The 23,504-nt window shown below is 42.4% G+C and overlaps 1 pseudogene; it reads right to left on the bottom strand.

Annotated features, from left to right (window-relative positions):
* Positions 1 to 14,551: 14,551 nt before the first annotated feature.
* Positions 14,552 to 14,863, bottom strand: LOC119878650 (annotated as a pseudogene).
* Positions 14,864 to 23,504: the final 8,641 nt, after the last annotated feature.

The raw sequence follows: 23,504 nt of genomic DNA on the forward strand, positions 1-23,504 counted from the left end.
AAGGTGAAATAGCAATCCATCACAATCCTACAGGAAACCACAGGCAACAACCTCTTTGACCTTGGCCATAGCAACTTATGCAAGACATGTCTGTAAAAGCAAGGGAAACAAAAGCAAAACTGAAGTATTGGGACATCATTAAGATAAAAAGCAAAGGTAGCAGTCCATAAAACTAAGAAACAACCTTCAAAATGGGAGAAGGCATTGAAAATGACAGAATAGATAAAAGGTTAGTATCAAAGATCTATATCAAGAACTCAACACCGAAAACAAGTAATCAAGTGAAGAAATGGGCAGAGACATGACCAGACATTTCTCCAAAGAAGACCTACACGTGGCCAACAAAAAAGAAATAATGCTCCAAATCATTCATTATCAGGAAAATCAAATCAAAACAAACCCACAATGAGATACCACCTCACATGTGTCAGAGTGGCTAAATGAACAAGACAGGAAAAACAAACGTTGACCAGGATTTGGAGAAAGGGGAACCCTCTTGCACTGTTGGTGGGAATGCAAAGTCATGCAGGCACTCTTGAAAAGTGTGCAGGTTCCTCAAGAACTTAAAAGCAGAGATACCCTATGACCCAGCAGTGCACTACTGGGTATTTACCACCAAGATACAGAGGTAGTGAAAAGAAGGGCACCTGAACACCAGTGTTCATAGCAGCAATGCCACAATGGTCAAAATGTGGAAGGAGCTCAGATATCCATCGCCAGATGAATGGATAAAGAAGATATGGTCTATAGATCCAATGGGATTACTCAGCCTTTAGAAAGGATGAATTTTTATCACTTCTATCGACACGGATGGAACTAGAGGCTATTAGTCCGTGAGGGAAATAACTCAGTCAGTGAAAGACAATTATCATATGGTTTGATTCATATGTGAAATATAAGAAACATTGCACACAATTACAGGGGAAAGGGGGAAAATTGAATGGGAAGTTATGAGAGAGAGACAGAAAACCCATGAGAGACACTTAACTCTGCGAAATAAACTGATGGGGTCGCTAGAGGGGAGGTGAGAGGGGGGCATTAAGAAGGGCACGTTTTGTGATGGCACTGGGATTTACCCACAAATGGTAAATTATTGATCGACTACATCTGAAACTAATGGTTTATTATATGCTGGCAAAATGAATTCAAATTTTTTAAAAAGTAAAATAAAAATTATGATAAAAATAACATATTGTGTAATAGAATGGGAAAATAGGAACCAAAATAATGAGAGACAAGGCTGTCAGCAAGATGCCAGAAGAATAGGAACACAAAATCTCCAGTCCCTACCAATCTACCTAGATAACTTTCAAACCATCCTGAAAACCTACGAATTTGGCCTGAGATTTAAAGAGAGAACAGCTGGAAGACTACAGTAAGGCACAGCCCAGGATCTGGCGCTCCCTTCGGGACAGGCAGAAGCAAGGAGGGCACAGAACAGCAGGGACACTCCTGCCCCAAGCTGAGCAGATCAGCGGCCCCATCCCCGGAGCATCCAGGTCCCTGTAGACTGAGAGCTCCATAGTTATTGCAGGAGCTGAATGCAGGGCTCCAGAGCTGGCTGCTGCCACTGTTGTTCCTCCTGGGCCCCCACAGGATAAACAACCCCACTGAGCCTCACAGTGGCCTCACTGGATAAACAGCTTAAACATCTTTCACTAAGCCCTGCACCAGGCAGGGGGCTGAGCAGCTCCCCCAAGTGCTAACACCTTAAAATCAGCACAGCAGGCCCCTCCCCCAGAAGACCAGCTAGACGGAGAGGAGAAAAACAAATTATTGACCAAGCAGCACCGGCAAGTTCCAGGGGAAAGTCGAAGGAATTACAGTATACAGAATAAGAGGATACTCCCTCCCCTTTTTTTTGTTTTTGTTTTTTTTAATTTCTGTTTGCTCACCCCCCTGTTTTTTTCTTTTCTTCTTTTTTTCATTTTTCTTTTTTCTCCTTTTCTTTCCTTCTTTCTCTTCTTCCTTTTTCTCCTTTTCAACAATACAACTTGTTTTTAGCCACTCTGCACTAAGAAAATGACTAGAAGGAAAAACTCACCATAAGAAAGTACCAGGGGCAGCCCCGGTGGTGCAGTGGTTTAGTGCCGTCTGCAGCCCAGGGCATGATCCTGGAGACCCTGGATAGAGTCCCACATCAGGCCCCTGGATCGAGTCCCATGTCGGGCTCTCTGCATGGAGCCTGCTTCTACCTCTGCCTGTGTCTCTGCCTCTCATTCTCTCTCTGTGTCTCTATGAATAAATAAATAAATAAAATCTTTATAAAAAAAAAAGAAAGAAAGAAAGAACCAGAAACAGTCCTCTCTCCCATACAGTTACAAAATTTGGATTACAATTCAATGTCAGAAAGCCAATTCAGAAGAACTCTTATAAAGCTACTGGTTGCTCTAGAAAAAAACATAAAGGACTCAGGAGACATCATGACTGATCTAGAATTTAGGTCTAATCAGGCAGAAATAAAAAATCAATTGAATGAGATGTAATCCAAACTACAAGTCCTAAAGATGAGGGTTAACGAGGTGGAAGAACAAGTGATTGACATAGAAGACAAGTTGATGGCAAAGAGGGAAACTGAGGAAAAAAGAGACAAACAATTAAAAGACCATGAGGATAGATTAAGTAAAATAAAAGACAGCCTGAGGAAGAAAAACATATGTTTAATTGGGATTCCCTAGGGCGCCAAAAGTGTCAGAGGTCAAGAATATATATTTGAACAAATCATAGGTGAAAACTTTCCTAATTTGGGAAGGGACACAGGCATTCAGATCCAGGAAATAGAGAGATCCCCCCCCCAATATCAATAAAACCGTTCAACATATCTACATTTAACAGTTAAGCTTGCATATTCCAAAGATAAAGAGAAGATCCTTAAAGCAGCAAGAGACAAGAAATCCCTGACTTTTATGGGGAGGAGAATTATGGTAACAGCAGACTTCTGCACAGAGACCTGGAAGACCAGAAGGGGCTGGCAGAATATATTCAGGGTCCTAAATGAGAGAACATGCAACCAAGAATACTTTATCCAGCAAGGCTCTCATTCAAAATGGAAGGAGAGATAAAGAGCTTCCAAGACAGGCAGCAACTGAAAGAATATGTGACCTCCAAACCAGCTCTGCAAGAAATTTTAAGGGGGACTCTTAAAATTCCCCTTTAAGAAGAAGTTCAGTGGAACAATCCACAAAAACAAGGACTGAATAGATATCATGATGACACTAAACTCATGTCTTACAATAGTAACTCTGAAAGTGAATGGGCTTAATGACCCCCTCAAAAGGAGCAGGGTGTCAGACTGGATAAAAAAGCAGGACCCATCTATTTGCTGTCTACAAAAGACTCATTTTAGACAGAAGGACACCTAGAGCCTGAAAATAAAAGGTTGGAGAACCATTTACCATTCAAATGGTCCTCAAAAGAAACCAGGTGCAGCCATGCTTATATCAGATAAATAAAATTTATCCCGAAGACTGTAGTGAGAGATGAAGAGGGACACTATATTATACTTAAAGGATCTATCCAACAAGAGGACTTAATAGTCATCAATATATGTGCTCTGAATATGGGAGCTGTAAAATATATCAATCAATTAATAACCAAGTTAAGACATACTTAGATAATAATACACTTATACTTGGTGACTTCAATCTAGTGCTTTCTACACTCGATAGGTCTTCTAAACACAACGTCTCCAAAGAAACGAGAGCTTTAAATGATACACTGGACCAGATGGATTTCACAGATATCTACAGAACTTTACATCCAAACTCAACTGAATACACATTCTTCTCAAGTGCACATGGAACTTTCTCCTGAATAGACTGCATACTGGGTCACAAATCAGGTTTGAACCTATAGCAAAAGATTGGGATCGTCCCCTGCATATTCTCAGACCATAATGCCTTGAAATTAGAATGAAATCACAAGAAGAAGTTTGGAAGGACTTCAAACACGTGGGGGTTAAGGACCATCCTGCTAAAAGATGAAAAGGTCAACCAGGAAATTATGGAAGAATTAAAAAAAATTCATGGAAACTAATGAGAATGAAGATACAACCATTCAAAATCTTTGGGATACAGCAAAAGACTTCCTTAGGGAGAAATATATCGCAAAAGAAGCATCCATTCAAAAACTGGAAAGAACTCAAATACAAAAGCTAACCTTACACCTAAAGGAGCTAGAGAAAAAACAGCAGATAGATCCTACACCCAAGAGAAGAAGGGAGTTAATAAAGATTCGAGCAGAACTCAATGAAATCGAGACCAGAAGAACTGTGGAACAGATCAACAAATCAGAAGTTGGTTCTTTTAAAGAATTAATAAGATAGATAAACCATTAGCCAGCCTTATTAAAAAGAAGAGAGAGGATATTCAAATTAATAAAATCATGAATGAGAAAGGAGAGATCACTACCAACACCAAGGAAATACAAACGAATTTAAAAACATATTATGAACAGCTATACACCAATAAATTTGGCAATCTAGAAGAAATGGAAGCATTTCTGGAGAGCCACAAACTACCAAAACTGGAACAGGAAGAAATAGAAAACCTGAACAGGCCAATAACAAAGGAGGAAATTGAAGCAGTCATCAAAAACCTCCCAAGACACAAAAGTCCAGGGCCAGATGGCTTCCCAAGGGAATTCAATCAAACATTTCAAGAAGAACGCATACCTATTCTACTACAGCTGTTTGGAAAGATATAAAGAGTTGGAGTACTTCCAACTTCGTTCTATGAGGCCAGCATCACCTTAATTCCAAAACCAGAGAAAGACCCCACCAAAAAGGAGAATTATAGACCAATATCTCTGATGAACATGGATGCAAAAATTCTCAAGAAGATACTAGCCAATAGGATCCAACAATGCATTAAGAAAACTATTCACCAAAAAAAAAAAAAAGAAAGAAAAAAAAAAGAAAACTATTCACCATGACCAAGTAGGATTTATCCCCGGGATGCAAGACTGGTTCAACACTCGTAAAACAATCAATGTGATTCATCATATCAGCAAGAGAAAAACTAAGAACCATATGATCCTCTCATTAGATGCAGAGAGAGCATTTGACAAAATACAGCATCCATTCCTTATCAAAACTCTTCAGAGCATAGGGATAGAGGGAACATTCCTCAACATCTTAAAAGTCATCTTTGAAAAGCCCACAGCAAATATCATTCTCAATGGGGAAGCACTGGGAGCCTTTCCCCTAAGATCAGGAACAAGACAGGGATGTCCACTCTCACCACTGCTGTTCAACATAGTACTGGAAGTCCTAGCCTCAGCAATAAGACAACAAAAAGACATTAAAGGCATTCAAATTGGCAAAGAAGAAGTCAAACTCTCCCTCTTCGCCGATGACATGATACTCTACATAGAAAACCCAAAAACCTCCACCCCAAGATTGCTAGAAGTCATACAACAATTTGGTAGCGTGGCAGGATACAAAATCAATGCCCAGAAATCAGTGGCATTTCTCTACACTAACAATGAGACTGAAGAAAGAAAAATTAAGGATTCAATCCCATTTACAATTGCACCCAAAAGCATAAGATACCTAGGAATAAACCTAACCAAAGAGGTAAAGGATCTATACCCTAAAAACTATAGAACACTTCTGAAAGAAATTGAGGAAGACACAAAGAGATGGAAAAATATTCCATGCTCATGGATTGGCAGAATTAATATTGTGAAAATGCCAATGTTACCCAGGGCAATTTACACGTTTAATGCAATCTCTATCAAAATACCATGGACTTTCTTCAGAGAGTTAGAACAAATTATTTTAAGATTTGTGTGGAATCAGAAAAGACCCCGAATAGCCAGGGGAATTTTAAAAAAGAAAACCATATCTGGGGACATCACAATGCCAGATTTCAGGTTGTACTCCCAAGTTGTGGTCATCAAGACCATGTGGTACTGGCAAATACAGACACATAGATCAACGGAACAGAATAGAGAATCCAGAATTGGACCCTCAACTTTATGTTCAACTAATATTTGACAAAGGAGGAAAGACTGTCCCCTGGAAAAGACAGTTCCTTCAATGAATGATGCTGAGAAAATTGGACATCCACATGCAGAAGAATGAAACTAGAGCACTCTCTTGCACCATACACAAAGAGAAACTCAAAATGGATGAAAGATCTAAATGTGAGACAAGAATCCATCCAAATCCTAGAGGAGAACACAGGCAACACCCTTTTTGTAGCCACAGTAACTTCTTGCAAGATACATCCACAAAGGCAAGAGAAACAAAAGCAAAAATGAACTATTGGGACTGCCTCAAAATAAAGGCTTTTGCACAGCATAAGATACAAGTCAACACAGCTAAAAGACAACCTTCAGAATGGGAGAAGATATTTGCAAATGACATATCAGATAAAGGGTTAGTTTCCAAGATCTATAAGGAACTTATCATAATCAACAGCAAGGAAACAAACAATCTAAACGTTAAATGGGCAAAAGACATGAACAGAAATCTCACAGAGGAAGACATAGACATGCCAAGAAGCATGAGAAAATGCTCTGCATCACTTGGGGTCAGGGAAATCCAAATCAAGTTGACATTGAGATACCACCTCACACCAGTGAGAATGGGGAAAATTAACACAGTAGGAAACAACAAATGTTGGAGAGGATGTGGAGAAAGGGGAACCCTCATGCACTGTTGGTGGGAATGTGAACTGGTGCAGCCACTCTGGAAAACTGTGTGGAGGTTCCCAAAGAGTAAAAAATAGGCATGCCCTACGACCCAGCAATTGCACTGCTGAGTATTTACCCCAAAGATACAGATGCAGTGAAACGCCGGGACACCTGCACCCGATGTTTATAGCAGCAGTGTCCACAATAGCCAAACTGTGGAAGGAGCCTTGATCCAATGAAAGATGAATGGATAAAGAAGATGTGGTTTATGTATACAATGGAATATTACTTAGCCATATGAAATAAAAAATACCCACCATTTCCTTCAACTTGGATGGAACTGGAGGGTATTATGCTGCATGAAATAAGACAATTGGAGAAGGACAAACATTATATGGGCTCATTCATTTGGGGAATATAAAAAATAGTGAAAGTAGTGAAAGGGAATAAAGGGGAATAGAGAAAAATGAGTGGGAATTATCAGAAAGGGAGACATAACATGAGATTTCCTAATTGGGAAACGAACTAGGGGTGGTTGAAGGGGAGGTGGGTGGGTGTGGGGGTGACTGGGTGGCGGGCACTGAGGGGAGCACTGGATGGGATGAGCACTGGAGGTTATTCTATATGTTGGCAAATTGAACACCAATATAAAATAATTATATAAAAAAAGAAAGTTATCTAGGTAATTTGGTGTGGACAGGTGACTGGGGACACTACTCTTTGGCCATCTTGTCCCCTCCTTCTCTGTTTTCCATTTAAACATGGTTTCTAGGCAGTGATATCAGCTGGGTCACTGAGAAAGCTATCTGACATCGGCCACCTGAGCTGCATGGTGATTGGCCACCTGAACCAGGCCACCCAAGGAGCCTGCCTGATTGGACGGGCATGTTGGTGACATCACAGAAGGGCACTCTGATGCACCTTGGCTGTTATAAAAGCATGGCAACCACGCACTCCCCTATGACAACAGAGATGGCACTTCAGGCACAGATCTCGCTACTCTCCCTAAGGTTCTCTGCCCTGTTTTCTGCCCCTGCCCATGGCAAGCCCCCTGTTTACCCCTCATGCCCCAGGCCTCTCTCCAACTCTTTGGGCTCCACCTGGATGTTTGCACCTCCCTTCATGTCCCTCTGCGGTCCAGAGAGTCCACGAACCCACAGCAGGCGACTCCTGGTCCCATATCCCACTGTGAGGTTGGCCTGGCTGCTCACGGACATATTCCCATGTAGCCTCTGGGAGCGGGACACTGTGAATCGGTACCCTGGATACTCAGACAGAGGGGAAAAATCTCTCCGACACCTCTGGGGTCAACCCAGGGCTCAACACAGGAAAGCTGCGAGTCCATGTCCTGCGGGAGCCCAGGGCACTCCCTGCTTCTCTGGAGTTCTCCAACGCAGCTCAGCACAGGAGACATGAGTGCCCTACACCTCTGGTCCACCCCCATGTGTACAATGTCTGCAGTGCCTCCAGGCACCCGGCAGAGAGGGGATTTCATGAAACAAGTAAGTCCTGGGAGAAGGAGCCACCACATCACTGGACATGGTGGGGGCATTGGAACACGGGCCCTCAGACCAGGAGCTGCCTGCCCCAGCTCAGTAGGGACAAAATGATCCTACATCTGAAACTATTGGTGTATGATATGCTGGCAGATTGAATTCAAATTTTTAAAAAGTAAAACAAAAATAATATAAAATAAAATATTTGCGTAAATAGAAAGGGAATAAGGTAATCAAAAGACTGAGAGACAAGGCTGTCTGCAAGATGGCAGAAGAGTAGAATCCCAAAATTACCTGTCCCCACCAAATTCTGGGCATTGATTTTGTATCCTGCCACACTGCTGTATGAGTTCTACCAATCTTGGGGTGGAGTCTTTTGGGTTTTCCATCTAGAGTATCATGTCATTGGTGAAGAGGGAGAGTGTGACTTCTTCTTTGCCAATCTGAATGCCTTTTATTTCTTTTTGTTGTCTTATTGCTGAGGCTAGGACTTCTAGTACTCTGTTGAATAGCTGTGGTGAGAGAGGACATCCCTGTCTTGTTCCTGATCTTAGGGGAAAGGCTCCCAGTGCTTCCCCATTGAGAATGATATTTGCTGTGGGCTTTTCAAAGATGACTTTTAAGATGTTGAGGAATGTTCCCTCTATCCCTACACTCTGAAGAGTTTTGATCAGGAATGGATGCTGTATTTTGTCAAATGCTCTCTCTGCATCTAATGAGAGGATCATATGGTTCTTGGTTTTTCCCTTGCTGATATGATGAATCACATTGATTGTTTTACAAGTGTTGAACCAGCCTTGTGTCCCGGGGAAAAATCCTACTTCGTCATGGTGAATAGTCTTCTTAATGTATTTTAGTATCCTATTGGCTAATATCTTGTGGAGAATTTTTGCATCCTCGTTCATTAGGGATATTGGTCTGTCATTCTTTTTGGTGGGGTCTTTGTCTGGTTTTGGAATTAAGGTGATGCTGGACTCATAGAACGAAGTTGGAAGTACTCCATCTCTTTCTATCTTTCCAAACAGCTTTAGTAGAATAGGTATGTTTTCTTCTTTAAACGTTTGATAGAATTCCCCTGGGAAGCCATCTGGCCCTGGACTTTTGTGTCTTGGGGGTTTTTTTTATGACTCCTTCAATTTCTTTTCTGGTTATTGGCCTCTTCAGGTTTTTTATTTCTTCCTGTTCCAGTTTTGATAGTTTGTGGCTTTCCAGAAAAGTGTCCATTTCTAATAGATTGTCTAATTTATTGGTGTATAATTGTTCATAATATGTTTTTAAATTGTTTGTATTTCCTTGATGTTGATAGTGATCTCCCCTTTCTCATTCATTATTTCAATTTGCCAACATATAGAATAGCACCCAGTGCCTATTCCATCAGTGCCCACCTCAGTGCCCGTCACACAGTCACCCCCCACCCCTGCACGTCCCCTTCCACCACCCCTAGTTCGTTTCCTGGAGTTAGGAGTCTTTCTTATTCTCCCTTTCTGATATTTCCCACTTATTTTTTCTCATTTCCCCTTTATTCCCTTCCACTATTTTTTATATTCCCCAAATGAATGAGACCATATAATGTTTGTCCTTCTCTGATTGACTTATTTCACTCAGCAAAATACCCTCTGGTTCCATCCACATGAAGCACATGGTGGGTATTTGTTGTTTCTAATGGCTGAGTACTATCCATTGCATACATAAACCACATCTTCCTGTTGCAGTTTTGGTAGTGTGTGGTTTTCCAGACATTTTTTTTTTTTTTTTGCTCATAAGTTTTAACATCATTTGTGGTGTTGGTGGTGATCTCTCCTTTCTCATTCATGATTTTAGTGAGTCCTCTCTTCTTTTTAATAAGGTTAGCTAATGGTTTATCTATATCATTAATTCTTTCAAAGAACCAACTCCTGACTTTGTTGATCCATTCCACAGTTATTCTGGACTCTACTTTATTGAGTTCTGCTCGAATCTATATTATACTCTTCTTCTGCTGGGTATAGGATCTATTTGCTGTTTTTTCTCCAGCTCCTTTAGGTGCAAGGTTCGCTTTTGTATTTCAGTTCTTTCCAGTTTTTGGATGGATACTTGTATTGTGATGTATTTCTCCCTCAGGACTGCTTGTTGTGTATCCCAAAGATTTTGAACGGTTGTATATTCATTCTCATTATTTCCATGAAACTTTATAATTCCTCTCTAATTTCTTGCTTGACCTTTTCATCTTTTAGCAGGATGTTTCTTAACCTTCATGTGATTAAAATCCTTCTAAACTGCTTCTTGTGATTTAGTTCTAATTTCAAAGCATTATGGTCTGAAAATATGCAGGGGACGATCCCAAACTTTGGGTGTCGGTTAAGACCTGATTAGTGTCCCAGTATGTTGTCTAATCTGGAGAAAGTTCCATGTGCACTTGAGAAGAATGTGTATACAATTGTGTTTGCATAGAAAGTTCTGTCAATATCTGCGAAATCCATCTGGTCCAGTGTATCATTTAAAGCTCTTGTTTCTTTGGAGATGTTGTGCTTAGAAATCCTGTCGATTGTAGAAAGTGCTACTTTCAAGTCACCACGTATATGTGTATTATTATCTAAGCATGTCTTAACTTTGGTTATTAATTGCTATACTTGGCAGCTCCCGCATTCGGGGCATGCATATTGATGATTGTTAGGTCATCTTGTTGGATAGATCCTTTAAGTATGATATAGTGTCCCTCTTCATCTCTTATTACAGGGTTTGGGATAAACTTTAGTTTATCTGATCTAAGAATGGTTACGCCTGTTTCTTTTGAGGACCATTGGAATGGTACGCAGTTCTCCAACCTTTTATTTTCAGGCTGTAGGTGTCCTTATGTGAAAAATGAGTCTCTTGTATACAGCACATAGGTGGGTTTTCCTCTTTTATCCAGTCTGTAACTGCAGCTGCACCTTTTGCTGAGGTCGTTAGGCCCATTCACGTGCAGAGCTACAACTTAAAGATATGTATTTAGTGTCATCAATGATACCTGTTCAGTCCCTGTTGTGGATTGTTCCCCTGGACTTCCTGTATTACATACTCCTCCTTAGTGTTTCTTGCAGAGCTGGCTTCATGATCACATATTCTTTCGGTTTTCTGCCTATCTTGGAAGCTCTTTATCTCTCCTTCTGTTCTGAATGAGAGCCTTGCTGGATACAGTATTCTTGGCTGCATTGTTCTTCTCATTTAGTACCCTGAATATATCCTGCCAGCCGTTCGTAGCCTGCCAGGTCTCTGTGGAGAGGTCTGCTGTTGTGCTAATACTTCTCCCCATAAAAGTTACAAGTTTCTTGTCTCTTGCTGCTTTAAATATCTTCTCTTTATCTTTGGAATTTGCAAGTTTCACTATTAAACGTCAAGGTGTTGAGTCGTTTTTATTGATTTTAAGGGGGGTTTCTCTATTTCTGGATCTGAATGCCTGTTTCCCTCCCCAAATTAGGGATGCTTTCAGCTTCTGATTTGTTGAAATACGTATTCTGGACCTCTGTCCCTTTTGGCACCCTCGGGAACCCCAGGTAAACATAGATTTTTTTCCTTCTGAGGCTGTCATTTATTTCCCTTAAGATATCCTCATGATCTTTTAGTCGTTTGTGTCTTTTTTCCTCAGTTCCCTCCTTGCCTTGTCTTCTATGTTACTCACTCGTTCTTTTACCTCATTAACCCTCATCGTTAGAACCTCTAGTATGGATTGCAACTCATTTAAGTGATTTTTAATTTCGGCCTGATTAGATCTAAATTCTGCAGTCACGAAGTCTCTTGAATCCTTTTTGCTTTTTTCTAGAGCCACCAGTAGCTTTATACTTGTGCTTCTGAATTGGCTTCTGACATTGAATTGTAACCCAAATTTTGTAACTCTGTGGGAGAGGGACTGTTTCTGATTCTTTCCTTTGATGTAAGGTTTTTTTCTTCTAGTCATTTTGCTCAGTGCAGATTGGCCAAAAATGTTATACTTGATAGAAGCGTGAACTCTTCTCTCACGTAGCATTCCAGCTGCTCTCTCCTAAATCTCAGGCTGAATTCCTAGGTATTCAGGATGATTTGAAATTTATTGGGGTAATTGGGAATGGACAGGTAATTTGGGGACCCTACTCTTCCACCATCTTGCCTCCACCTCCTCTGTTTTCCGTTTAAGCATGGATTCCAGGCAACGATATCAAGAGGGTCCACTAAGAAAGCCGTTCTGACATGGCCACCTGAACTGCATGGTGAATTGGCCACCTGAACCAGGCCACAATGTGAGCCTGAGTGAAGTCACAATCGCACTTTCTCAGATGACATGATACTTAATGTGGAAATCCCAAGAGTTTGCAACTTGCTAGGACTTCATACTGTAATTCAGCAATGTGGGCAGGTATGAAAAACTCAATGCAGAGAAATCAGTTATAACTGATTGTCTACAAATACTGAAAAAAAGGGAAATTTAGGGTTGATCCTACTTAAAATTGCAGCCATAAAACATAAAATACCTAGGAATAACATTAATGAAAGAGGTAAAGGATCTGTAACTAAAAACTACAGAATACCTATGAAAGAAATTGTGGGAAGAGCAAAGACATATATTAACACTGCATGTTCAAAGATTTGAAGAATCAATATTGTGAAAATGTCCATGATACCCAAGCAATGTACCCTTTCAAAGTTAGTCCCTATCAAATATCCTTGACATTTTTCACAGAACATAAATAAATAACTCTAGGATTTGCATGGAACTGGAAAAGACCCCCAATTAGCCATAGGAATGTTGAAAAAGAAATCAAAAGCAGGTTATATCACAATGTCTGGATTTCAGGCTGTATTTTGGTCTAAGGTTTTTTCTGTATGTCATAGACAAAGCTGTCATCAATCAAAATGTTATCATACTGGCACAAAAAACAGACACAATTGATCAAGGAATGGACTAGAGAACTCAGAAATGGACCCTCAACTCTATGGTCAACTAATCTTCGACAAAGCAAGAAAAGAATATCCGCTGGAAAAAGGACAGTCTCTTCAACAAATTGGACAGCCACATGCAGAAGAACTCAACTGAACCATTCTCTTACACCACACACAACGATAAACTCAAAATGGATGAAAGACCTAAAGGTTAAATAGCAATCCATCACAATCCTAGAGAAAAACACAGGCAAACAACTTCTTTGATCTTGGCCATAGCGACTTATGCAAGACATGTCTATAAAAGCAAGGGGAAACAAGAGAAAAACTGAACTACTGGGACTTCATCAAGTTCAAAAGCAAAGGAAAAAGTCCATAAAACTAAGAAGCAACCTACAAAATGGGAGAAGGCATTTGCAAATGACATATGAGACAAAAGGCTAGTATCTAAGATCTATAAAGAACTATGGAAGTCTACACTCAAAACAAGTATCCAGCGAAGGAATGGGTGGAAGACATGAACAGACATTTCTCCAAAAATCCTACACGTGGAGAACAGACACTGATAAAAAATGCTCCACATCACTCATTATCAGGAAATACAAAACTAAACAAAACCCACAATGAGATACCATCTCACATCTGTCAGAATGGCTAAAATGAACAAGGCCGCTGGCCCCTGCCAGAGTACTGGAATCAAAGAGAGGCTCGAGCTTCCTGGCGGCGAAGCGTCCTGGCTCAATGGACTGGATGGGCACAATGACAAGGGCCTGGTCTTCGCCATCAGCATGCCCGACCACAGTATTCATCTGGTGTTGTGGAAGGAGCACGGCTGACGCCACGCGCTGGCCGCCGGTGACTGTGGGTGCTGGGGCTCCAGGGTTTCAGTGCGACCTCTGGCAGCCGACTGCATGAACCAAAGCTCTCACCTAACGGTATCGTAGCGCAGTGCACAATCATTTATCTGTGTTTGCCAGGGGGCCAGCTCGGGCGGGGGAGGGCTTGTTTTCTTGACACACAGCACAGCATGCTAACGGAGTACACCATTGACTTCATTTGTACTTAGTTACGTTGGTCAGTATAAGAGGATGCATTGAGGGTTCATCTTTCTTGAATATTGGTTTTCAGTAAAGAAAGTTAAATGGAAAAAAAACTGGCGATGACAGTGTAAGTATGGCCAGCTGTCGGTGGTCTCATGGTCATTAAAGAGTTAAAGATTCTGAGTATTTAAGTGCTAATAATTACAATTTTTATCCAATTTTTTATTAAGTAAATTCTAGCAAGTAATATACATATTACTGCAGATAAAACCATCATTGGGAATTATTAAATTGATTGCATATTTTGAGCTACTCTTTATGAAGAGAAGTAAAATACTTGGTATGTGTAAGGCAGCAGAGAGTTGGCTTAGGGACTCTCAGCTATTTCTAGAAAAATTGGTTAGTAAAAATAGCATTCAGCTTATTTTCCTTAGCAAGACTATTCTGAGGATGGAATCTGTGACTCAGCAGCAGCGCAGACGCTGTCCCTTCAAACACCTGGTTGCCCATTTTCCACTGTTATGCTGATGCCTTTTTACTCATCTCATGTTTGATAGGCGTCCTCCCTGAATGAGCTGGGCTACTTCATTTGTGGCATGGCATGCAAACAGAAGCCAGGTTCAAGGCTGGACCTTGTAGGCAAATCTCATGAATGTCAAGGAGTAACAACAGAGGGCAAATGTCATCCGCCCACTGATAATCTCTGGAGACTTTTTCATGTCATTGATGGCAGCAATGGGAAGACCCCAGTTGGCTACAGGGCCCCAGAAATGCGTACTCATGAGGCAGTCCCAAAAGTCCTTGCTCCGGACATAGTCTGCCACCAACAAGAAATGTTGGCGAGGATGTGGAGAAAGGGGAACCCTCTTGCATTGTTGGTGAGAGTGCAAACTGGTGCAGCCACTCTGGAAAAGTGTCCCCAGGACAGGAGAGCCCAGCCTGGAGAAGCAGGAGTTTCACCATTCTTCCCGGACAGGAAGGCGCTCTCAGGGAGTTAGAGCAGGATCCCAGGAGGGCAGGGATGACCTCAGACTCCCAGGGACACTAACAGACCACCTGCGCCCCAGGGAGAGCACACTACACCCCACGCTGAGCTCCCTAAAGGGCTGCAGCGTGCCTGGCTGGACCCGCTGAACAACTCAGAGGACAGCTCAGGCGGAGGCACCTGGGGCAGGGGGACTGCCTCGTCCAAGGGAGCAGCTCGGAGACAGCTTGAGCAGCGGGGGTCTCCACAGCCCCCAGGAGCAGCCTCAGATGCGGGCTACAGCAGAGGCTCCACTGCAGAAGGGGCTGCGCAGCTGGGAGCGCGAATCCAACAGCGCAGGCCCGGGAGCACAGGGTGCCTGCGGACACAGTCCAGGGATCCGGCGCTCCCCCGGGGACAGGCAGAGGCCAGGAGGGACAGGACAGCAAGGACACTCCTGCCCCAAGTTGAGCAGATCAGCGGCCCCTCCCCAGAAGCATCCAGGGCCCCTGAAGACTGAGAGCTCTGTAGGTTACTGCAGGAGCTATTCCAAGGCTCAGAGCTGGCCGCCGCCACTGTTGTTGTTCCTACTGGGGTCCTCACAGGATAAAAAACCCCAATAAGCCTCATAGTGCCCTCACTGTATAAACAGGTTAACATCTTTCACTGAGCCCTGAACCAGGCAGGGGCTGAGCAGCTCCCCAAAGTGCTAAACACCTGAAAATCAGAACAGCACGCCCCTACCCCAGAAGACCAGCTAGACAGACAGGAAAAAAAAATTATTGATCAACCAGTGCTGGGAAAGTTCCAGTGGAAGTCGAAGGAATTTACAGTATAAGAATCAGAGTGTACTCCCCTTATTTTTTTGTTTTTTTGTTTTTTGATTTCGGTTGTTCCTCTCCCCCCCATATTTTTGTTTTTTCTCTTTCTTCTCTTTTTTTCCTTTTTCTCTTTTTTCTCTTCTTTTTTAAGTTTTTTTTCTTTCCTTCCTTCTCTTCTCTCTTTTTCTCCTTTTCCCCAATAGAAATTGTTTTTGGCAACTCTGCACTGAGCAAATGACTAGAAGGAAAACCTTACCTCAAAAGAAAGAACCAGAACAGCTCCTCGCCTCCCACAGAGTTACAAAATTTGGATTACAATTCAATGTCAGAAGCCCCATTCAGAAGCCACTATTATAAAGCTACTGGTTTGGCTCTAGAAAAAAGCATAAAGGACTCAAGAGACTTCATGACTGCAAAATTTAGATCTAATCAGGCCGAAATTAAAAATCACTTAAATCACTTAAAAATCCAAACTAGAGGTTCCTACAGACCAGGGTTGATGAGGTGGAAGAACGAGTGAGTAACATAGAAGACAGGTTGATGGCAAGGAAGGAAGCAGAGGAAAGAGAGAAAAACAAAAGACCATGAGGAGGAAAGTTTTAAGGGAAGTAAATGACAGCTAAGAAGGAAAAAATCTACCATTATAAAGGGGGTTCCAGAGGGTGTCGAAAGGAACAGAGGACCAGAAAGTGTATGAGAACAAATCATAGCAGAGAACTTCCCTAACTTGAGGAAGGAATCAGGCATGAAGATCCTGGAGCTAGAGTGATCCTCCCCTAAAAGCAATAAAAACCATTCAACACCCTGATATTTCATCATGAAACTTCCAAATTCCAAAGATAGCGAAAGAGCCTCAAAGCAACAAGATACAAAGGATCCTAAACTTATGAGGAGAAGTAGTAGGTTAACAGCAGACCTCTCCCCAGCGACCTGGGTGGCCAGAAAGGGCTGGCATGATATATTCAGGGTCCTAAATGAATTGCCAACATATAGCATATCTCCATGGTCATCACGTCAAGTGCCCCCCTCAGCGCATGTCATCCAGTCACCCCAACCATCCAGGAAACTCCCTTACCAGTACCCCTTTTTCATTGCTCAGAGTTAGGAGTCTCTCATATTCTGTCATCATCAACTGATATTTTCACTCATATTTCTCTCCGTTTCCCTTTTATTCCCTTTCACTATTTTTTATTATGCCAAATGAATGAGACCATATAATGATTGCCTATCTCTGATTGACTATTTTCCCCTCAGCATTATACCCTCCAGTTCCCATCCACATCGAAGCAAGTAGTATCTCTTTGTCGTTTCTATTCTTTTCTTTTTTCTTTTTTTTTGTACTTAACAAATATATTCAGAACATTTCATCCTAAAGCAGCAGAAGACAGTCTTTTGAGTGCATATGAAACATTCTCCAGAATAGATCACATACCAGGTCACAAATCAGACCTGAACAAGTACAAAAAGATGAAGACTATACCATGCATAGTTTCCAACCACAATGCCATGAAACTTAAGGTCAACCACAAGAAAAAAAACTGGAAATACCACTAATACATGGGGGTTAAAGAATATCCTACTGCTTATAATGAATGGGTTAATCAGAAATTAAAGTGTAAATTAAAAAATACATGGAAGGAAATGAAAATGAACACATGAAGGTAATATTAAAAGATGTCTTTACTGATCCTCTGATTTTCACACATGCTCTTCTTAACTCCATTATGGAGTTCATCCAATTTCTACCCAGGTATTTGGGATTAATCACCCAGCCAGCATAGTAACTTCCTTCCTTGCCTATTGATTCAGGGGCCTGAAGAGCTCAAAGTGGCCAGGCACCAGTTTCAATTTCCAGATCAGTGGGATTGTTTTTGTGTCTCTCTTTGAACCTGAGACCTCTAGGCCAGCAGAATAATAAATCGTGGGAAAGAAAGAAACATTTTGCAAGTAGATCATGACGGGTTATAGTGAGTAGTACAACTCCCAGTTCCAGTCCCTTGATTCCTGCACTGTAAATGTGAGCTATGTGAGAAACAGCATCATACATTAGAAGCTGAATTTAGAAGATATATAGCCCTCTGGGGAACCTTGTCCTACCCTGCAAGGAATTGCCACCTAGATAGCACTACAGCTGAATCTTTTATTTTTAATTTTTCTTAAATTTATTTTTTATTGGTGTTCAATTTGCCAACATATAGAATAACACCCAGTGCTCATCCCATCAAGTGCCCTTCTCAGTGCCTGTCACCCAGTGACCCCCAAGCCATGCCCACCTCCCTTTCTACCACCTCTAGTTCATTTCCCAGAGTTTGGAGTCTCTCATTCTGTTTCCCTTTCTGATTTTTCAGGACTGATTTATCTATTCTCCGCTTTATTTCCTTTCACTATGTTTTATAGTCCCCAAATGAAGGAGGACCATATAATATTTGTCCTTCTCCGATTTGACTTATTTCACTCGGCATAACCCTCCAGTTACAACACATCAAAGCAAACGATGGGTATTTGTCGTTTCTAATGGGTGATTGAGTTCAATTTTTAAAGAGTAAAATGAAGTAAGATAAAATAAAATATGTGTGTAAATTTCAATGGGAAAATAGGAAGTCAAAATAATGAGAGACATGGCTGTCGACAAGATGGGGGAAAGTAGGATCCCGAAATCACCTGTCCTCATCAACTTACCTAGATAACTTTCAAATCATCCTGAAACCCGATGAATTCGTCCTCTGATTTAAAGAGAGAATAGCTGGAAGGCTAAAGTGAGAAGCGTTTGCGCTTCTATCAAGGTAGAAACACGGAAAAATAAATGAGTACACTCCAATGGGAGAGAGCCTCCACAAGGAGCCAGGCTAAGGCCAGGCAGGAGGACTCCAGGACGGGAAAAGCCCAGACCGGGAGAATCAGGAACTTGAACCAACATTCCTGGATGGAAAGGCACTCACAGGGAACTCAGGCAGGATCCCAGGATGGGTACAGTGGAGCCCCAGGTTCCCGGGTCACTAACATAGGAAATGGGGAGAGCCGCCACAGACCATGGACGGAGCTCCAGCAATGGCTGGAGCGCGTACCCAGTGGGCCCCGGAACAGCGGAGGTGGCGGCTCTGGCAGCGGCTCGGCTAGGAGGGGAATGCATGGCCCTGGGAGAGCAATTCCAGAGGCACAGGCCCCGGACCCCAGGGTGCTGGGGGACACAGCAAGGATCCGCGTGATCCCCTTGGGACATGTGGGGGCCGGGAGGACACAGGACCGCGGGGCCCCCGAGCTGTGCAGGTCAGTGCCCCCCATGCCCGCAGCATCCAGGCTCCCACGGACTGGGGTCTGCAGGAGTTACTGCGGGAGCTGACTCTAGGGCTGAAGAGCTGGCCACCGCCAGTGTTATTGTTTCCTCCCTTATGTCACATTGTGCCTGGGATGGAGGCGGGGCCACCAGGGAGCATGGGTCTACAGGATAAACAGCTCCCAGGTAGCCATGCCCCTGGCAGGGGCCGGGGCAGCTCCCTCGGGGCACACACCTGACAATCAAAAAAGAAGGACCCTCCCCCAGAAGATCACCTGGAAGGAAACAGGAAGAGCAAGTTCTTGACAAAGCAGCACTGGAAAGCTCCAGGGGAATTCGAGGGACTTAAACTATATAGAATCAGAGGCTACACCTCCTTGTTATTTTTTTTAATTTTGAAATGTTTCTTTTTTTTCCTTCCTTCCCAGTACAACTTGTTTTTAGCCACCATGCACTGAGCAAAGTCCCTTGAAGGAAAAACTCACCCAAAGAAAAAATCAGAAATAGTCCTCTCTCCCACAGAATACAGAAATTGGGTAAAACTTCGATATCAGAATGCCGATGCAGAAGCAGAAAAATAAAGCTACTGGTGGCTTTGGAAAAAAGCATGAAGGATTCAAGAGACTTCATGCCTGCAGAATATAGATCATTGATATTGGGTGGGAAAAATCTATTTCCTGTATCTGAATGCCTGTTTCCCTCCCCAATTTTAGGAAAGTTTTCAGCTATGATTTCTTCAAATACATATTCTAGCCCTCTGTTCCCTTTTGGTACCCTCGGTAAACCAGGTAAATGTAGATTTTTGTTTTCTGAGGCTGTTATTTTTTCCCTTAACTTATCCTCATGATCTTTTTTCATTTTCTCTTTTTTTCCTCAGTTTCCCTCCTTCTCATCAACTTGTCTTCTATGTCCACTCACTCGTTTAATTGATTTTTAATTTTGGCCTGATTAGATCTAAGTTCTGTAGTCATGAAGTCTCTTGAATCCTCATGCATTTTTCAGAGCTTTATAATTGTGCTTCTGAATTGGATTTCTGACATTGAATTGTAATTCAAATTTTGTAAATCTGTGTGAGAGAGACCTGTTTCTGATTCTGTTTATGAGGTTAGTTTTTCCTTCTAGTCATTTTACTCAGTGCAAAATGGCCAAAAACTAGTTGTATTGGGAAAAGGAGAAAAATAGAGAAAGAAAGAGAAAAGAAAACAAAAAGAAAAAGCATTTAAAAAAGAAAAGAAGAAGGAAAAAAGAAAGAATACAAGAAAAAAAGATGGGGGGGGGGCAAAAAAACAGACACATAGATCAATGGAAAGAATTGAGAATCCAGAAGTGGACCCTCATCTTTATGGACAACTAATATTCGATAAAGGAGGAAAGACTATCCACTGGAAGAAAAAGTCATCTTCAATAAATGGAGCTGGTGAAAATTACACATCACACATGCAGAAGAATGAACTAGACCACTCTCTTGCACCATACACAAAGATAAACTCAAAATGGATGAAAAATCTAAATTTGAGACAAGATTCCATCAAATCCTAGAGGAGAACATAGGCAACACCCTTTTAGAAATCGGCCACAGTAACTTCTTACAAGATCATCCACGAAGGCAAAAGAAACAAAAAGCAAAAATGAACTTTGCGACTTCATCAAGATAAGAAGCTTTTGCACAGCAAAGGATACAGTCAACAAAACTAAAAGACAACCTACAGAATGGCGAGAAGACATTTGCAAATGACGTATCAGATAAGGGCTAGTTTCCAAGATCTATAAAGAACTTATTAAAACTCAGCAGCAAAGAAACAAATGATCCAAACAGGAAACGTGCAAAAGACATGAACAGAATGTCACAGAGGAAGACATAGACATGGACAACAAGCACATGAGAAAATGCTCTGCATCCCTGGCCAATGAGGGAAATACAAATCAAAACCACAATGAGATACCACCTCACACATGTGAGAATGGGGAAAATTAACAAGGCAGGAAATCACAAATGTTGGAGAGGATGTGGAGAAAGGTGAAACCTCCTGAACTGTTGGTGGGAATGTCTAAAATGAGTCTCTTGTACACAGCAAAGAGATGGGTTTTGCTCTTTTATCCGGTCTGATCAGCAGCTGCACCTTTTGCTGGGGTCACTAAACCCATTCATATCCAAAGTTCCTATTGAAAGATATGTATTCAGTGTCATCATGATTCCTATTCCGTCCCTGTTTTGTGGATGTTACCTTGGACTTCCTCTATTACAGATTCCCCCTTAGTATTTTCTTGCAGAGCTGGCTTCATGATCACATATCCTTTCGTTTCTGCCTATCTTGGAAACTCTTCTATCTCTCCTATTATGAATGAGAGCTTGCTGGATAAAGTATTCTTGGCTGGCATGTTCTTCTCATTTAAGACCCTGACTATATCCTGCCAGCCCTCTCTGGCCCTGCCACGGTCTCTGTGGAGGGTCTGCTTGTTATGCTAATCCTTCTCCCCATAAAATTTAGAGATTACTTTTCTCTTGCTTCTTAAGGATTTTCTCTTTATCTTTGGAATTTGCAAGTTTCCACTATTAAATGTCCAGTGTAGAGGTGGTTTTTATTGATTTCATGGGGGGGGATCTATCAATTTCCTGATCTGAATGCCTGTTTCCTCCAACAAATTAGGGAAGTTTTCAGCTCTGATTTGTTCAAATATATATTCTGGGCCTGTGTCCCTTCGGCACCCTGGGACCCCAGATAAAAGTTAGATTTTCCTTCGGAGGTTGTCATTTATTTCCATTAGCCTATCCTCATGATCTTTTAGTCATTTTTCTCTTCTCTTTGTTTCCTCAGTTTCCCTCCTTGACATCAACTTGTCTTCTATGTCACTCACTCATTCTACACGTTAACTCTCATCGTTCTGACCTCTAGTTGGATGCATCTCATTTAATTGATTTTAATTTTGGCCTGATGTAGATCTAAATTCTTGCAGTCATGAAGTGTCTTGAATCCTTTCGGGTTTTTTCTAGATCCACCCGTAGCTTTATAATATGCTTGTGATTCGCTTTTCTAACACTGAGTTGTAATACAAATTTTGTAAGTCTTTGGGAGAGAGGGCTATTTCTGATTCTTTCTTTTGAGGAGAGTTTTTCCTTCTAGTCATTTTACTCAGTGCAGTAGTGGCCCAAAAAGAAGTGTATTTCATAGAAGCGTGAACTCTTCTCTCTCACTGTAGCATTACAGCTGTTCTCTACTTAATTCTCAGGCCAAATTCCTAGGTTTTCAAGATGATATAAAGTTATGTAGGTAATTGGGTAAGGGATAGGTGACTTGGGGACCCTACTCTTCCACCATCTTGCCCCCACCTCCTCTGTTTTCCGTTTTAACGTGGTTTCTAGGCAACGATATCAGGAGAGTCACTGAGAAAGCCATCTGACATTGGCCACCTAAGCTGCATGGTGATTGGCCACCTGAATCAGGACACACTGAGAGCCTGCCTGATTGGCTGCGGCATGGTGGTGACATACAGAAGGGCACTCTGATGCACCTGGGCTGATATAAAAGCATGGCAATCACACAGGCCCCCATGATGACAGAGATGGTACTTCATCCACAGATCTCCCTGCTCTCCCTCTAGTTTGCTTCCCTGTTTTCTGGCCCTGCCCATGGCAAGCCCCCTGTCCCATCACCTGCCCCAGGCCTCTTGTCAAAACTTTGGGCTCCACCTGCATGTTTGCACCTCCCTTCATCCCCCTCTGTGGTCCTGAGAGTCCTCGAACCCACTGCAGGCAACTCCTGTTCCCTTTTCCCACTGTGAGTTTGTCCTGGCTGCTCACGGACATATTCCCATGTGACCTGTGGGAGTGGGACACTGGGAATCGGTACCATGGATACTCAGGCAGATGAGAAAAGCCCCTCCCACACCTCTGGGGACAACACCGGGATCAGCACCGGAAAGCTGTGAGTCTATGTCCTGAGGAGCCCAGGGCACTAACTGCTTCTCTTGAGCTCTCCAACCCACCCAGATCAGCACAGGGCTCATGAATGCCCTAATCTTCCAGTCCACTCCCATGTGTACAATGTCTGAAGTGCCTCCATGCACCTGGCAGAGAGGGTATTATGAAACAAGTAAGTCCTGGGACAAGGAGTCACCACATCACTGGACACGGTGGGGGTCATTGGAACACAGGCCCTCAGACCACGAGCTGCCTGCCCCAGCTCAGTAGTGGAGAAACGGATCGTCCAGATCCCTGGCTGACCAGGAGCCTGCAAAGGACAAATCCTCGAACACAGCAGGGCATGGAGAAATGCAGTCCCCAGAACAGAGCACCTACCAGGAGCCCTCAGATTGGGAACCTGCTGATCCCAGGTGCCCCAGGGCATGTGGGTCACCCAAACACTGAAGGGACCAGGAACCCTCATACCACCAGTCTCC

Source organism: Canis lupus, unplaced genomic scaffold (assembly GCF_011100685.1).
Source record: "Canis lupus familiaris isolate Mischka breed German Shepherd unplaced genomic scaffold, alternate assembly UU_Cfam_GSD_1.0 chrUn_S1779H1976, whole genome shotgun sequence".
Lineage (NCBI taxonomy): Eukaryota > Metazoa > Chordata > Mammalia > Carnivora > Canidae > Canis > Canis lupus.